We start from the raw sequence: 9,104 nt of genomic DNA, 5'->3' as shown, positions 1-9,104 counted from the left end.
CGGGGTTGCCAGGTGAAATACAGGAGGCCCAGTTATACCTGAAGTTCAGATAAGCAATAAGTTTGGGGCATCCATGAAAAAAATATGCACGTTTTGTATTTTTATTTGCTAAACCTAGCCGCCTTAACATTGATGAATCTCTTCCTGTGAGTCCCCATCCTCACTAGAAAAAGAGGTTCACTACCCCTGCTAAGTAGGAAATTGGTAGGTAGGCAGTGTGAGGTCATGTCAAGCTTTAGGCAGAATTGTTCTTTACGTTTGTTTGTTTGTTTTTTTTTTACATTTATTTATTTTTGAGAGACAGAGGGAGACAGAGTGTGAGCGGGGGAGAGGCAGAAAGAGGGAGACACAGAATCCGAAGCAGGCTCCGGGTTCCGAGCTGTCAGCACAGAGTCCGATGCGGGGCTGGAACTCACGAACAGTGAGATCATGACCTGAGCTGAAGTCGGATGCTTCACCAACCGAGCCACCCTGGTGCCCCTTGTTCTTTAGGTGTTTCTAATGATGGATTCTCTTATCGTGCTGCTCACCAACCAGAACTTACTGTAAGCGCTAAGCAGTGATGGAAACATCTACAGAGAGGAGAGGTCTTGGGAGTCAGGTATACTTGCGTTCAAATCATAGCGTCATCTTTTATTTGCTGGATAACATTGGGCAAGCAACTCAGTGTTCGTGTGTAAAATAGTAATGTGATTATCACAAGCCTTCCATGTTATTGTAAACACGAAAGAAAATAATATATGCGAATTACTTAGCACAGTGCCTGCCATCAAGTTCTACACAAACAGTTCTTGTTAATTAAAAAAAAATTTTTTTTTTAATGTTTAATCTTTTGAGAGAGAGACAGAGCATGGGTGGGGAAGGAGCAGAGAGAGAGAGAGGGAGACACAGAATCCGAAGCAGGCTCCAAGCTCTGAGCTGTCAGCACAGAGCCCGACGCGGGGCTCAAACCTCAAGATCATGACCTGAGCCGAAGTCAGATGCTTAACTGACTGAGCCACCCAGGCGCCCCAGTTCTTGTTAATTTTTAAAGACACAATGTTTCTTTCCTTTGTACCATCAAGGAAAGGATGGAAGACAAGTGCACAAGGACTCCAATATAAGACGTACGTGATGTGGGTAGAAAGAGGGAAGGCACGGTGTTACGGAAGTTGGAGGAGAGAGGGAACCTCTGTTCTTGACATCAGGAGCTCACCCAACACCTGAACACGCACTAGGATGGGGGGGGGGGGGGCTACAGACGGAGTGGGCCTGGATTACAGAATTTACAGGAAGGCCATTCTAGATGGGGAAAACGGATTGAACCAAAGCATGAGGATTGGATAGAGGGTGTATACAGGGAAGAGCGAATGACTTAGTTTGAAGAGAAGGAAGAGTAAGGAAAAATGTCAAGAGATCTGGTGGCTCTAAAACGGGACCCAGGGGTCGGATCTTCATCACACATCCACGATGGTGCTGGTAGAGGTGCCTTGGCAGAGACAGGATAAGACACTCAAAAGACCATTCTGCAACAGTGCATAGAAAGGATTGAAAGGGAGACTTCCTAGCTGCTGGGGGAAAGGGTGCTGAGTTCAGGAGCCATTGAAATAACGCTAATTTCATGATTCCCCTGCTTAAAACCCTCTAGTGGCTCCTCATGCAGGAACAAGTCCAAAATGCTTCAGGTGGAGTTTTAGGGGGTGCCTTGCTTGGGTAGTGCAAAAGCCCTGAACTTTCTGCCTTCTGCCTACGCCTCTTGCTGGTTTTGTGGTATCTCTGTGCTCGGGCCACATGGGTCCCCCCACAGCTCCACCGGGTGTCCGGGCTATCCTGTTTCAGCCATCACGTTGGCTGTTCCCTCTTCCTGACACTCTTCTCCCCGCACGTGGCCCGGGCATCCCCCGCTCGGCATTCAGACCTCAGTTTGGCTGGCCCTCCCGCCAAAGCTGTCCCTGAGCCTCCAGTCCAGTTAGGCCCACCAGGTACACGTTCCCCGAGCACCTACAGTTCTCCTGGGCACACCTGTCATCATTTACATATTTATAATCTTACTGCACCTAACCTTAGGAGGGCAGGGACGCGGTGGGCTCACAAACCACTCACCAGGTTCAAATGCATAGCAATAGACTTTCAGCAACTGCTTGTTGATTGCCGAACCCAGTGAACAGTAACGAGATCCTTCCACTAGGATGATGGCAATGGACATGATGGAGAGGAGAGGGGAAATAAGAATTTGTAAGTCCTTGCCTGTCCCTCTCCAAATTGAATGCTCTAGAATAGGCGGTCAGTAGACCACGGATGAGACCCAACCGGGCCTGCTGCCTATTTTCATAAATGCGGTTTTACGCTCATTCATGCAGGTATTGTGTGTGGCTGCTCCCTTGTTGTGCCAGAGGTGGGTACTTGCAACAGATAAAGCCTACAAAGGCTGAAAATATTTACCGCCTGGCCCTATGCCAACAAAGTTTGCCAGCCTCCACCCTGGAAGAAAGACTGCATAGAGCTTCGCCGTATTAACAACAGTGGTTATCGTTACATGGCAGGATTAAAGATGAGTTTTATATTCTTCTTAATATCCCGCATTATTTATACTTTCTACAAAGAACATATATTTTTATAATCAGAGAAACAATAAAGGTTATTAAAAATCAGAGTGCCCTGCTCATTCTTTTTGGTTTTTTATTTGTAAGTGTTTTATACTTTTTTTTTTTCTTTTCAGGAAAAAAATCTGTTCATCAGAGCAATTTGCTTTGCTAGCCTTGGGAGAACATAGTCAGACAGCCCTAAGAGCTAGAGGAAATTCCTGTTCCCCCCATTTCCTACACCACCGGGACTATGCCTTTCTGCTCTTTTAGGAGTCTGGCCTTTGATTCAGAGGATCAAGCTGAACGTTTGCACAAAACTTGGCTTTTCCAGCAAACATGCACCTGTCACACGCTTCACATGTCTCTGCTCAGCATCTTTATGAGGGTACCAGTTAAGAGCTAACAGTATTCTGATTGAGAAACGTTTTCTATATTAATAACAATTATTAATATTAATGAAAACTGTAAGATACAGACATAACTCTGATTGAAGATTTACTTTAAAGTCTTAGCAGATGACTTTAATTAAAACAGAAAAGGAGGGCGCCTGGGTGGCTCAGTCAGTTAAGCATCCAGCTTCGGCTCAGGTCATGATCTCACGGGTTGTGAGTTTGAGCCTCACATCCGGCTCTGGGCTATCAGTGCAGATCCTGCTTCGGGTCCTCTGTCTTCTTTCCTCTCTGCCCCTCCCCTGCTCTTTCGCTCTTTTTCTCAAAAATAAACAAACATTAAAAAAATTTTTTAAACAGAAAATGTATAGCCCAGATCTTTAAACATCTCGTAAAGAAAAACGAGGTCAAATTTCCCATTTATTTATTTATCTACCTATTTATGTTTTCTTTTTTTTTTTTTGAGAGAGAGAGAGAGAGAAAGCACACGCATGTGCACACACCCGAGCTGGGGAGGGGCAGAGAGAAAGGAGAGAGAATCCCAAGCAGGCCAGCACTGTCAGCTCAGAGCCGGATGTGGGGCTCGATCTCAGGAACCATGAGGTCATGACATGAGCTGAAATCAAGAATTGGACGTTTAACCAACTGAGCCACCCAGGAGCCCCTCAACTTTCCCACTTAGACACCCCTCTCCTTCCTTTCCTTCCAAAAAGTCTCAAAGTGATTTAAATAGATAATTACTACAGAAATTTTCTGCTTCTAATTTTCCATTAGAATGAAAGCTCTGAGAACAAGAACATCTTCCGCATCATTCGTGACTGCTTGTTGGCACACAGAACCATAAGATGCACACAGGAGATGCCTGATAATAAATATTTGTTGAATCAATGAGTATAAGAGAAATAGGTAAGAAAACACTGGTTCCTGGGCAGAGTGGCCTTTTGCAAAACATAAGATGAATGCACGCTTTTAAAAACACTTAGAAAACCAAGAAAAGGAAAAAGAAGGAGAAAAAACTCCGCTTGACCTGAAAGGTGTCATGGTTATTTGGTTGCATTGTTTCCTCCTTGTTTCCATGTACATCATTTTTCAATGTCGTGTTCACCGTGTGTATACACAGTTGTCTTCCTTTTAAGGTGAATCTTACAGTGTGAGGATTTTCCACGTCATTTCAAAGTCTTTAGAGACACTAATTGTAACGATTATATGATACAGTGATGGAATTGCATTGCTTCCTCAGTAATTCCCGGTTTCTCTTCCTTTGCAATTATAAATAATGCTGCAATAAATACCTTTGTGCATTTGGCCATTTTTGAAAGAAAGCACTTGACAAGTGATACATCAGCTCAGAGAGCCTAGGTTATGCTACAGTAACAGGTAACCCCCAAATCTCTGTGCTTTCAACAACGATGGTTTATTTATTGCTCACGCTGGATGTCCACTACAGAAATGGAGAATCGGAATGAAGTCTTACAAAACTTAAGTTCCCCTCCATTCGGTTCAAGACATAGTTGTTGAGTGCGTGTTATAAGGCTCATGGCTAGCCCTGAATGTGTTGAAAAGATTTTTCTGATGAGTCACAGACAAATGAAAACTGGGAGCTACTTTTCATAACACACTGTACAAGCGGCAGGAAACAAAAATCAATGAGGGCAAAAGATCATTTTTCTAGTCTAGTCATTTGTATGCCATGCCTGTGTTGTTTTACTTGTAAGTCTCTTTTCCCTGTCTGCTCTTAAAAACCCTCCTTCGTGTATAAAGGTCAGCCTGGCACGTCTCTGTGCCAGGGATACCGCCTGGGCAGACTCAGTGCCGGGCACTGGGATCACCAGCCTTGGTTTTGCAACACCCTTGTGCTCCTATGACCTCAAAAGCTGTTGTGAAATTTTCCAAACAAAACACATTTCAATTTACCAAAAACAATAAAATAAAACAAAAATGCCCTTTCGACAAATCATCCTAATGCTAGGAATTTTCCTAAGGAAATATTCCACCTAAGGAAAAAATGATAGACACATGCAGATCTTTAGTGTAGATATTTGTAACAGCAAATGGTAAGCAAATTGTAGGATATTTATGAGACTGACTATCATAAAGGAGTAAACCTTAGTATGAAAGTTTCATAGATGCTGATGAGAATTTAAGGTCAAAGTGGGGCATTTATGGTTTCTGCTTATGACTTAAGGTAAAAATGGGGGGAAGGGACAATAAGTTTCCATCTATGTTGTGCAACTAAGTATAAAATGTGAATATACTTAAAAAAAAAAAAAACACCAGCAGGAAATGCAGCAAATGAAATGGTGATTTGTGAATGCATGGGAATTCTGCACTAGTTTTAAAGATTTAATACCTGTTATTTTTGTTTTAATATTTGAAACAATAAACCATTTTTTAAAAGTACAGTAAAACCCATTCCTGAGAGGGACTCTGTGTCAAACTCATGTTTTTTAAAGTTGGAAATAAAGCCTCAGGTAGATAACGAATACTGTCCTGGGAAGCCAGCTCGTTAGCTCTCTTGGAAGCATCAATTCCTCCTTCGTCTGCTCTGTTCTTAGCCTCCATTACTCAGGAACTGAATTATTTAGATAAAATGTTTTGAAAAAGGGCAGTTTGGAGAAAGAGCACCCCTTGCCATCTGATCTCTGGTTGCCACTTGGCAAAACTTAGGACGTGAATGGATTCGAATACCGAGGCCCGCTTCTATACAAAAGATGTGCGTCTACGTAACACAAGACATTTTCCAGAACTGACTGCACCCATCTTGCATTTGGCTACGGACTGGGCACAGAACAGACACCCAATACATTGCCGACAAACTGCAAAGGAGAAGAAATCATATATTGCTCACCGGAAACCCGAGGGAGGGAGGGGCTGTGTCCTCCGGAGACACAGGCGTCACGCAGAGGGGGGCAGGAAGGACAAGGGGACCAGAGGCAGGAGCCCCGGCAGAGAGCATACCTCATCGCGGCCATCCCCGGGGAGATCTTCAGGATCCTTGAGCAAGGGCGGCCCCAGCGTGGACGGAGGCCAAGAGCTCTGCTCTGGGGTCTTCCTGCCGATTTTCACAGCCCTGTTGACGAAAGAAGGCAGGAGGTGGCTCACAAAGGCCACCGACCGCTGGACTCACGCAACTCATGTCAGTGTATCACATTCTTAATTGGAAGCTCTCTCCAGCCCCGCTGCCGAAGGCACAGACTCTTGGAACCACTATTTATCCTCGCGTCAAAAACTCTTTGGAAACGTTCCTGTGCTTTGCCATTTGAATCCATGATCCGCCAACAAGGCCAGAGACTTTTTTTTTTTTTTTTTTGAGTAGTTTTAACAACTCCTCCTTTTGTTGGTGGTTTGTTCATTTTTGGTGTTTTCGGCTTCCCTGGAGCAGATCCAATGCCCTCGCTCAGTAGGCTGGACAGCCAGCACATCATGGCAACTGGAGCCTTCTAAATAATACTGATGGCTTCGGTCTGGGCAGCCAGTGGCCGCATGTCACGATGTCACCCTGGCTGTGCTCCTGCAGGCAGGGCGGTGGCTGTCGATGGCGGCATCTGGTCGTCTGCTTCTCTGGGCTGAGCCTGAACAGCGAAAGGACCAGCGTGGGTTTGTCAGGGACCCGGACGAGCCTTACAGAGACAATCAGCATGTTCTCAGGCCAGGAAGACTTGATGTACATGCCTTGAGCGACTGCTGTGTGATTGCTCGGGTGGAGCGGGCTGGAGAAGGCTCTGGATCAGGAACCTGGCCAATCTGGGTGGCCCAGCTGTCTCCACTGGCCTTGTCTCCATGTGTTCTTTTACCCCAGTTTGTTGCAAATTGAGCTGAAATATGTCTATCCCTTGGGTGATTATACAGTTTCAACTTCCTTTGCAAAATATCTTGAAGTCCTCAGTAGAGGTGAGCAAGCAATTGGTACATATGAGTAATGAGTTAGACTCGGCCTTTCCCTTTGGGTGGCCAGCAGGAAGTTTCTTCTCTTGTCACTCTGCGGTGACATCCCCGAGTGCTGACGTCTTCAGAATGACAGCTTCACCTGCATGCCCAGGTTTCGCTTTGCCTCTTAGAATCTTCTTTAACAAAGAAGCTTTCAAAACCAGCAACAGCAACAACAACAACAAAACCCTTTATTTAAATTATCTGAGGTCTCCTTTGCCAAAGACTTAAAAGATGCCAAGATTTCAGAAAACTGTGGAAAACGGACCCTCCACTGCCAAGTTTCAGGCAGGAGAGAACACTCTTTTCTGAGTGGTTTTCATCGTCTGCTGTAATAAATGATTAATTTCCCCATTATATTACATTAAAGGGATTAAAAATGATACTACCCTCCTTTTATATCCAATTTTATGACTCACTTGTATCGTGGTGTATTGTAATAAAAATGGACCAGACAGTTAAATAAACTGCACCAGCAGAAGGCTTCTGTGTGATGGGCATTTCTTTTCACCCTTCCTGTTCACTGGTGGGGGTGGGGAGTTGGTGGCACGGGGTGGTGGGGGTGGGGAGGGAGGTTTTATTCTGAAACAGGGGCCCCCAGAGCTATGATGGGATCAGAAGCCAGTGCCTCTGGGGCCTCAGGCAGCTGGAGAAGCAATTCTACACCCCCCTAGGGCGTAGGGCTTGATATACCTTCCTCTGTCCTACAAGCTCACTGTACTGGTTCCTTAGGGCTGCCTTAAGAAATCCCATAAACTAGGAGGTTCAGAACAACAGAATGTATTTTCTCACAGTTCTGGGGGCCAGAAGTCTGAAATCCAGATGTCTGCAGGGTCATGCTTCCTCTGAAGGTTCTAGGGAAGGAACTACTCAGCTCTCTCTTCTCGTTTCTGGTAGTTACATGGTTTATGGTAGCATGACTCCTATCTTCACATGGTGTTCTCCCTCTGTATCTGTCTCCCAATGTCCCCTTTCTATAAGGACATTAATCAGATTAGATTAGGGGTGCACCCTAATGTAGGACCCCATCATAACTAGTTGTATCCTCAATGACTCTATTTCCAAATATGGGTACCGTTCTGAGGTTCCAGGGGCAAGGACTTTAACATAGGAGTTGGGAGAGACAAAATTCGATCCATGGCCCTCTCCCACGTGGACTCTTCCCTGACACTTCTCTTGTAGCTTCAGATTCTCCCTCCCAAAGCTGCAGGTCAATCGGCATTTCAGTCAGGCTTTTCAATTCATATCCTGAGATCGATTCCCCTCCCCTGGCCCCACACCCTTTGAAGAGGAGAAAAGTTAGCTTGTAGGAAAGCCCAGGTATAGCTGAGGAACCCCAAACTTAGTCTGTGTCCTCCCTGTTATTCCTACCTCCTCAGATTACAACTGTCTATCCAAATCCCCTTTCAAGAAAAATCTGGGATGTATTCACCCTGAAGGAACGAAGCACAGAATTGTGGAATCTTCGTGTTAGATCTCACAGTTCACCTGGCCCAAATCCCCTCCCACAAATGACCTTGACATTTCTGCTACCAGAGTCTCAAGCCCAGTGAATGATGTTCACTGTGGAATTCTGGACCCTGGTGACCAAGAAGGACAGGCTTTGTGCAGGGGCAGGAAGGGCTGATTATGAGATTTCTGATGTTACACCCACGAGGCCAAAACCATGTGGGTTTTCATGCCTGACATTCAAACAGCATCTTCGTTGGAGGCCGAGATTCTGAAGAAGGGTGGTGGGTAGGTGGGGAATGGGTGAGAATCCCAGAATTACGTGAAGGCTGACAGAGGATGACCCCCGTACCACCGTCACACTCTGATACGCTCTGCCTTAGAGGTCACAAGTATGTTTGAGCCCTCAGTCCTGTTGGAGGGGGGCATACATTGAAATCCTGCTCTGGGAGCTCACGATGCTTTGATGTTTAGCCCCTCCTCCGCCTCGATCAGGAAAAGCTATTCAAAGTGATTACTGATATACTTAAATTCATATCTGCCATATCTGTGACTGTTTCCCATCGGTTACCCTTGTTCTTTGCTCCAATTTTTGTCTCCCGCTTTTTTTCTTCCTTTTGTGGTTTTAATTGAACATTTCATATGATTTCATTTTCTCTCTTTGGCACATCAGTTCTGTTTCTTTTTTGAACTTTGTAGTGGTTGCCCTAGAATTTGCAATATATTTTTACACGAATCCAAGTTCACGTTCCAACAATACTATACCAATTCACAG

The sequence above is a fragment of the Panthera pardus genome, unplaced genomic scaffold (assembly GCF_024362965.1).
Source record: "Panthera pardus isolate Hobbes unplaced genomic scaffold, ASM2436296v1 HiC_scaffold_15, whole genome shotgun sequence".
In the NCBI taxonomy this organism is placed as follows: Eukaryota; Metazoa; Chordata; class Mammalia; order Carnivora; family Felidae; genus Panthera; species Panthera pardus.
The sequence above is the reverse complement of the archived record's forward strand: the minus strand, read 5'-3'. Positions refer to the sequence as shown.